Genomic DNA, 9,857 nt, shown 5'->3' on the forward strand with positions numbered 1-9,857 from the left:
CTTATCCACCGTGAAAGCTACACCTATGACATGTGTCCTTGGGGCCATAGACCCATACTGCGCGTTGGCAATGGGACTACAGGCAGATGTGTCGCTTTTAATCGGAATTCTGAGTTAAAGGCATTCGAAGAACAATTAACAAGAACAATCAAGATCAAACAGAGGCATAAAAGAGCAAAAACGAAGAAACCATATGAGACAATTGGAAATCATACACATATAGAGTGAAATTACACAGAAACCCATAACCCAGCAAACAGCCTACAATAAGAAAATCAACATGAACAATCATAACAACAAATTCTGCAATTCAGAGCCAGGCATTCGAATCAAAAGAGGGGACGCGAATCCAGCAACACCCCATAGCAATTCAGAGCCACAAGACAACAAATCAAGCATCAACGAAAAACAAAAAGCAAAAAATTAAGAACACGAGCAAATCTAGGGCAATTACACAAACCAAGCAAATTACAGCAATCATAAAGCAAAAATTAAAACACAAAACTAATTGTTTTGGTTTTTCAGGCTCGGGAAGTTTGGGTTTGTCTGGAAGTTTCTGGGTTAGCAGAAAGAGGCAGAAGGATTTTGGGCGAAGAACAGTGGTGGAAAAGGGGTTAATATCCAAAATTTTAAACCTAGATCTACCAAATTTTAGAAGGTTTCTACGTTGAAAAACGGGTCAAGGGGATCAAAGAGTTTTTGGGTTTTTTTTTCTCATTACTGTCACCGGCGGTAAAAGGGCGGCCGCAACGGCGGAGCTCCACCAAATTTTGGGTTTTGCGGTTGCTGCTGGGTTGTCTCTTGACGCTATTTGAAGCTTTAGAGAGCGGACAATGAACTTGAAGCCTAGAGATAGAAGAAGAAGAAGGGCAAAATGAAAGAAGAGGTTTATGTTTTTGTTTTTATTATAGTCTACTTAAAACGCTGCATTTTGGTTGAACATAGGTTGCCGACCCGACGTTACTCCATAACCGACTTGGATCCGCACGCTGCTGACCCGCTTTCCCTTTGCAGTTCTTTTCTTTTTATCTATTTCTTTTTTATTCATTTTATTGTTTTTGTTTTCATGTTTTATTTCTGTTTCTTTATTATTCAATCTGTTCTGGTTTTTCTTTAACTAGTATATCACTTAAAATTTTGGCTGAAAGATAATAATAATAATAATAATAAAAAAGGAGAAGAAAATTTTGATTTTGTATAATTTGAAAATAGTAAATTTATTTGTACAATTATTTTGTATTAATTTTGAATAAAAAAAAATTTTCAGATGATAAAATTCTAAAAATATTTAGGTGAAAACATTTTTCGAAAACTCAATTAATGAGTCAAAGGATTCTAATAAAATTTTCAATATCAAGAGTTTTCATTAGTATTTGTAAACAAATCAAAGTAATTAAAAAAAATGTTTCTCGTAGACTATTTAATAAATTCAACGATGAAGTGTTTTCAAGAAAACAAGTGGGTTACTTGAGTAATTTTAAAGCAATGAGTTGTTTTTATATATAATTTCAGTCAAAAGTGTTGGAAAGCCTAAAAAATATTTTTAATATTTAAATATTAAAATTAATAAAAATAGATTAAGAGTAAAAATCATTTTAATTAAAATTTAGACAAGATAATTGGAGATTATTTGGTACCAATTTAATGGGCATTGTAAGAGTACTAAAATTTTTTTTACGCATAATTGTACAATTAAACTAGTTTTATTTATTAGATCGAAACCTATTATTTTTAAAAAGTTTTAACCAAATTTAGGGTAACTTTAACAATATAAATTTACTTAAGTACTCAATCAAACCTAATTAAAAAGATTAGTGATGACTCAATATTTTTGTGTCCAAAGTTTTCAAACTTACACTGTTTCTAATTTTTTATGATCAGCAATAAAAAAAATCAAAAAATATTTATGGCACTTATTTGACCATCCTATAGGATTATTACCATTAGGCAATTCATGGGAGGTTGTAGATTAATATATTCACTATTTTCAAAGGCAACATGTTTTGAATTGATTTATAGTGACTGGTATCATACTAATTATTATTAGGTAAAAGGTCCTTGTTCATCATGTTTATGTTGCGAAATTGGAGTAGGTTGAGTTCTGGTTGCATTGGTAATGCTTCCAGATTCTGAGTCAGCTTGAACTTCCCCTTTTTAGGGTATTAACTCAAGCATCCTAGTGATTATCAGCAAATTTGGCATCAATGCATCATCTTCTCTCTTCCCACCACCTAGGAACATTGTCATCTACAATTTTTTGAGTTTCCAACTGAGATCGTAAAACTTGTACTTCTACCAAAGCTTTATGTTTTCTGTATTTTCTCGGTTTTCTTTATTTGCTTGAATCTTAACTTCTCTGGTACCAAATTTGTCAAATTGTCTAGGTGAATTTTAAAAGAAATAAAATCAAATAGAAACATAAGAAAGAACGAGAGGAAAGAGGTAGAGAAACGTACTTTCTTCGTTAATAATCATGGCTCGTTACAATGTCGCCATAAATAAGCACAACATGTGCTCAACTTTAACAGAATTTGCTAAGTACAAGGAAAGAATGTGAAAGAAAACATTTGGAAGCTACTCATTACATAATCCTATTCAAAACTAACTAATGATTGGCTGTCACCTCAACTCTAACGATTTTGCAAGCATTTTGGTCCTCATCTACGTTGACATGCTCTGTTTCTTTACACCTAGCTCAGCTCTCAACTCCTTTGCACAGCTCCTGCGCGCAAATTCCTTTTGTCCTCCTATCATTGCCCTTAATTTAATCACAACAAACCGTGAAAGGAGAAAATTTTTATCTAGAATTATCACATGTTGAGTGAAATTTCTTTTAAATTATTTAATTGAAAATTTTTCAAGTGACATCATTTTTTGTAATGTGAAATTAAGGACATTATTTAAGCCAATAATACAACTAATTACTAAATAATTAATTTTGTGATTAATTAAATATGTTAGTCAATCAAAATTACTAAATATGATTAATTAATTACCAAATAACATTCTTGACTTGAACAATTAAAATTTAAGGACTCATATTGTGGCCAATCAAAATTTATCTGTGAATCATTTAATTTATCTTTTAAGTAAATTAAAATAATTTAGATATACATACGAACTTCAATCAATCAAATTTCAAAAATTTATGAATCATCTAATTAAATTTCACCCATAGGTCGTCAGTTTTTTTTTTTTATTATTTAAATTACAGTTATTTAGGGATTAAAAAAAAAGTTGAGGTGTCTTAGAACTGTCTCTCACCTAGCAAACTGGAACTATAAATAAATGGTCCTCTAAGTCATTTGACAATTCATAATTTTGAAGAAAAGAAGATTTTGAAGATTCAAAACCTCTCTATAAAGTCTAAAAAATAAAGTTTTAGAGAATTGAAAAATTTTGAAAAAAACTTGAAAAACATAGTTTTTGAATTTAAAAAATTATCAAAAAATTACGCTTCAATCTTGTTCCAAGGAAGGACATCAATTTTGTTTTTGAAAAACTTGAAGAATGCAGTATTTGAATTTCAAAATTTGTAAAAAAATTGCTCTTCAATCTTAGTCCACCTTAAAAAGGGAGATCAATTCTTCTTGTTCAAGAATCAATATTCCAGACCCTTGTAGTGGATTTTTCGAGAACAAAAGAATTAATGCATCTTTTTATGTTACGAGAATTTTCAGAGATTGTAATTTTAAGTCTGATAAATAAATTTATTATTCTAAAGGCTAAAATACTATAAAAAACCTAAACTATAACTATTTAACTTTTCTTAAATTAACACCTTTACTTTTATTGTCCAAAAATAAGATCTTTTTTTTTTTATTTGTATCTAAATAAGCTATTATTTCGAACAAAACATTGATTTATATATATTAAGAGTTTATTTAAGTGCAAAATAAAAGTTAAAGATTTATTTGAATATAAATTAAAGGTTACAAGTTTATTTAGGTGCAAATTAAAGTTTAAAAACTTATCTGGGTCTAATAAAAATATAAGGATTTATCTAAATTAAATAATAAAGTTTAAGAAATTTTTTATTATTTTAATATTTATTATTTTTCTCTATTTTTTTAATTTTATTTTTTACTCGAAATTTGTGAGTACATATAAAAAAGAAAAAAAAAGGAAATTCACCAAAATAAGATCAAGAATCAATATAAAATACAACGAGGGACATCTCACAGGGGAAGGGGAAACTCTCAAGTTGGAGAGAGAAAATAATTTCTTAAAAAATAGCAGTATTTTTTAAAGTTTTTTATTTTATTTTTATATTCTGGCTCAAGCTTGAGCCCTAGTTGAGTTTTGTGCTTTTTACATGAGTTGGTTATAATCAAGCTTAATTTTGAATGAAACTCTTGTAACTTGATTGTTTTTCAAATATAACTTAATTATAAAAAATAAAGTTCAACTAAACTTGAGCTATATTGAGTTTTGAATTTTTTTAATTAAATCAAATTTAAGTCAAACCTAATAATTTATATATCTGTATCATATTTGTATTGTGTTAAATACGTATAAAATATAAAAAATTATTACATCAAATTTGTATCGATAAATTAAATATAAAACATATTTTTAATTTGTATTATAATTTAAACTGCATTATTTTTATACATTCTTTTGTATTACTTTTGAGACAGTTCATCCTGTCTAGTTAAAGTTACCAAGACTAGTTTGAGCCTAAAGGAGTTCTATATTTACTCAACTCGATGAGATCCTAAGCTTAGTTTGATATGAGATTCTCCTGAGCTTAAAATTGGGCAATTTTGGGGTTAGGCATGGCAACTACACCTATGGCCCATTGGTTTGGCAAGAAAAAGCCGGTAACGGATTTATTCGCCTTTGCTTGATAACATGGATAAAGTACAATAATTTTCTTAAACCAATTACCTCAATTTATTACTTTATAAAATAGAATATTGTCAAGGCAATAAAAGATACAGTACTTTTTCTCACCAAAACATTAGCACATTTTATGAACTGGAGCAGCAGCACTGAAGCAGTATATATCCAAAAACAATCCTCCTCAACAGGAACGCAAGAAGGCACTACAGACATCCGTCTAGGCCGGAAGATTCAAGAATTATCCTAATGCAGCTACGGGTCTCAAACGAACAAAAGGAAAACAAAGGAAAAGAGTAGAGCTTGATAATTTCCTTTACTTGGCCTCAGGGTGAGAAGCAATGAACTCAACAGCAAGGTTGATCGTGCTGATCTTGTCTGCCTCATTATCGGGTATCTCAAACCCAAATTCTTCTTCAAGGGCCATGACAACCTCCACGGTGCCCAAACTGTCTAATCCGAGATCATTTTGAAAATGTGCATTTGGGGTAACCTGCAAAAAAGAAAAATAAGATTTTAAACAGGATGAAACACTCTCCATGAGCGAAATTCTACATGCAGCCAAATGAACTTGCTACAAGTTGGACTCATAATAAACTAGAAAATGATGCTTTTAGTCATTTCAAAATATATTGAGGAAAAGAAATGAGAGGGGAAAAAAAAACAAACTGGGAATATAGCAGGAGTTTTTTGTGTGCCTTTTCCTCACAAAAGGACATATCGATCAAAACCTCAATGGTATAACTTGACAATATGTTGTAGTGCTTTAATAGTTTTGTAACTCAAAATAACCCCAATGAGTAGGCAGCGGACTACAATTCTTGTTTCAATTGATCATCGTTTCCAAGATTTGTGCTACATAGTTAAGAGCTGACATGTTCCAAATCTACAAGCTTCTTTCCAAGTAGTATGATAATCACCAGCCACAGTCTTCTCATTAGCAGTATCCACTTGTATGAGACAAAAATCTTCTTTCTTTCCATGTAGATCTAAAATCACACTTCTTCTACAACTACAACTAGCATTTTAACTGGATAACAGCTTATAGAAAGTAAGTATTCTTGTTTGTATATCAATCATGAACCAGACAACAGTAATATTACAAAAACTAATTAACTATTTTAATTCTTTATCATATTCACTACCAACATCAGCTACAGCCCACAAAGGACCTATTTCCTATTCCTGCTCCTCTGGAAGCAATTGAACAACAATATGTAATTGTTAATCATTCATCCAAGGGTCCCACTTTATGATTATCTACGTAAAAAGAATAGTTACGCCTGACCATATCTCATTAAATTGTTTATTTGCAAATTACAGAAGTTTCACATCCCCTTCCCTCCTATATCCCAATTAAGAAAACAAAAAAGGTTGCTCTTGGGATGAATGTCATGAGAAAACATAAAGAAAACATCAGAAGAACCAAGAGGAAATCAGCTCTAAGAAAATAAAATTTCATTATAGGCCAAACACAATTTTCTCCCATTTTCCTATGAGCAGGTTTGTCCATTCAGAATCTACCTCAAGTTCATATTGATTTTCCCTCTTAAAGACGTCAATTTGGTGGCATTTAACTAGAGATAGAAAAGGGACTTCTTTTTACCAGTTCTCAGCATTTTTATAGTAAAATTATCATAAGAGAACAAAAAAAAAAAAAAAGATAAATTTCTTGCCAACTAATTTGAAAGGTAGGTCATCCAATTACTTTAGGAGAAATGCAACTCCTTTAACCCTTGACCGATAATAAAGTAAGCCGAGACAATCCAAAACCTAATCCCAGCTTTACCATAAGTTGACATGAAACATGAAGCAAACATTAAACCTGTGAGGGCTGTATCGAAGCTAATTTCACATCGACAAAAAGGGTATAAAGGTACTTATCCAGCACCATATTCAAAAGTTTGTTATTGAGGGTACCTTTGCCAACTTATCGTTACTAACTTTTAAGCAATTATGAGGAAACAAATCGGAAACAATAACACTACAAACAAGGAACAAGCACTTAACATGAGCTTCACGGTTGCGTTGGAACTTGCAATAATTACCCATTTACCTCATCAGCATCACTGAAAGAATTAAATCACTATTTATTAACACCACCCCCCCCAAAAAAAAAAAAAAAAGAAAAGGAACAGCACGGCAATTCTTATTCAGAAAAAGCTATTAGTTAATGCAAAGAGCGAGGGAAAGAAATCAAAACCCCAAATATGACCATTTCTTTAATTGAAAAAAATTTTATATGTTTCTTTTTCCCCAAATTATAACCAAAAAATTTTAGAAAAAGGAAAAAAAAAATGAAGTGAGTGAAAAAGTAAAGATCTTGGAAGGATCAACATTCTGGAAGTTTTTGACAACGAAGAACCTCAGATTTGTCGAGGAAAGAGCCCTTGACCTTGTCGGAGAACCGGCGGCATATGGCTTTGAACGTAAGAGCGAAGAGCCCGTTATTGATAGGATTAGGGTTGCCGGGCAGGGGCGTTGCGTTCACATCCAACCTTCATTCCAAACCTTAAATCAATTCATTCTCCCTTAACTCAAATTAAAAAATCTCCCCAAATTAGTAAGACAGGAGTTAAATTACTCATAAAGCTATAATTTGCAGATAATCTCTTTTGATTGTGTTTGACTTTTACATTACATTTTTGGTGGAATTCTTAAGTTTAGAGTGTAAATTTTTACTAAAATTTGAGGTTTCGAAACCTCAAATCCGAATGCTTTCAAAATTTTTGAATTCATAAATCCGAAGGTTTTAAAAAGAGTCCAGATTTGAGAATCTGAAAACTTTTGAAAGTTTTCAGATATGTAAATCCGAATGCTTTCAAAAGTGTTCAGATTCGCATATCCTAAAGAATTTTTACGTTTCTGGATATGCGAACCCAAACACTCCTGAAAGCATCCAGGTTTGTGCTAAGTGTAATCTGCAAGTGCACAAAGTGTTCAGAAGTAATATAATAGTGAGTAGGGATGGTTTTCATGAGAATTGAAAATACAAAAGAGAATCAAGTGCTGAAATTATGCACCCTTGACTATATTCAGAAGGTAAAGGCAAGAATTAAACCAAATATGCAATAAACGGAAAACTAAATCAATTAAACATGTAAATTAAAGATTGCATAAAGTTAAACTTTAAACTAGCATGCATAAAATATAAATAAACAAGAAGAATCAAAATTACCTAAGCTTGCTAAATCTGAAATTAAAAATTTAATTTAAATTGTAAAGATGAAATTAAACATGCATATAACAAATTTAAATCTAAAATACCATAAACAAACTGAACTAATAGCTTTCATCAAAATTAAACTTAACATGAATTGAAATGCATGAATTGAAACCTTAAACTTAAAAATGCATGAACATAAATTAATTTACATTAAACATAATTAACTTTTAAATTTATAAACTTAACTTGTTACCCTTAAATTATTCTTTATTTTGAAATGGCAAAATATTAAGCTAAAAAAACTTGATTAAGATTTGTTTAGTACTTGTTCTTAAGTTTTATTATTTCTGGTACTAAATTAAATAATATTTTTCAAAGTGATATTTGATTTGAAAAATATCTTGGAAAATTGTTTTAAAAGATTGCTCTTAATGTTTATATCAAAAATATAAATTTTCGAAATTGAAAATTTTCTGTAAAATATTTTTCAAAGATTAAACAAATCTTTTTTTATGTTTTGTATTTTTCAAACCAATATTATCTTTAAAGATTATTTATTTGAGCTTAAATGAAACTCTAATTGTTGTTTTTAAAGTGAACTTATTCAGGTTGGACTCAATATAATTTTGATAATATTAGTTTTGAGGAACGAATTGATTTCAGAAAATTATTTTGTAAGAATAAAGTTTTCCAACATTGGATTTTTTTTTATTTTTTTGTATTTATTTATAAAGTTTTAATATTTGAATTTTTTATGGATGAAAAGCCTTTTGGGTATACTTTCTAATGGATTAAACAAAATCAAAATCCAAATTTTTTAAGAAAAGATTTTGAATTTTTACTAGAAACTATGTAAGTTGTATAACAACTACACAAGGGGTAGATTTGAAAATTCACTATAATTTTTATATTGAATTAGATGATGAGTTTTAAATGAATAGAAAGCTTCTTAAGTCTAGTTTCTAAGTCTTCAAACATATCTTGATTTAGATTTATATAACTCAAGATATGATCAAATTAGTAAGTACTGTGAAACAAATTTTCAATAATTCTCATTCTTTACATTTCTTCCTAGCTACTTGGCATATTGTAGGTATCTGGTTCCCCACTTTAGGTATTAGCACTATGGCTTTCAACCTAGATGTTTTCAATTTTAATCAATTTGTAGTTGATAGTCATGGTTGTGTAATTAATACTTGGGTTGATATTTTTAATTGTGCTAACCTTGGTATGGAAGTTATGCATGAACGTAATACTTATAACTTCCCTCTAGACCTAGCCACTATTGAATCTCCATCTATAAATGGATAAAACTTTGGTTTTAGTGTATAGAGTTTTTGAAAATAAAGGAGCAATAACCAATTTCTTATTCTATCAAGAGTGTTGGTATTGTTCCTTACTCTTTTATTAAATTTAGATTTAATAGTCTTTCTTTTCTTTACATAAATTTGTTTTTTTCTTTACTTTAACTCTACCCTTTTTATTTTACCCTATTTGTTAACAAAAGTTATTACCATAAAGAAGGGGGGATTTTTAATGAGTTTGATTTCATTTTATTATATTTGACTTAGTATAATACGTTCGTTATGTACTAATATAAAATTTATATAAAATTTTATTATAAAATTTTAATTTTATTAATATTATATATAAAAATAAAAATACATAAAAATAAAAGAAAAGTAAAAAATAAAAGTTAAAAAATAGTAAAAAAGTTCTTACCAATCTTTTATAAAGTTTTTATTTTAGAGCTAAAATAGAAGAAAAAGATTAGAATTTTCTATATATTGTATCTTAGAAATAAGATAAAAAAAAATAATGATGAATGATAGAAATTGAAATCTTTGAA

At 29.2% G+C, this 9,857-nt stretch overlaps 1 pseudogene; it reads right to left on the bottom strand.

Annotated features, from left to right (window-relative positions):
- Positions 1–4,754: 4,754 nt before the first annotated feature.
- Positions 4,755–7,741, bottom strand: LOC149515659 (acyl carrier protein 2, mitochondrial pseudogene; annotated as a pseudogene).
- Positions 7,742–9,857: the final 2,116 nt, after the last annotated feature.

Source organism: Durio zibethinus, chromosome 12, assembly GCF_047325235.1.
Source record: "Durio zibethinus cultivar Kanyao isolate XHJ-2024 chromosome 12, ASM4732523v1, whole genome shotgun sequence".
Classification (NCBI taxonomy): Eukaryota; Viridiplantae; Streptophyta; class Magnoliopsida; order Malvales; family Malvaceae; genus Durio; species Durio zibethinus.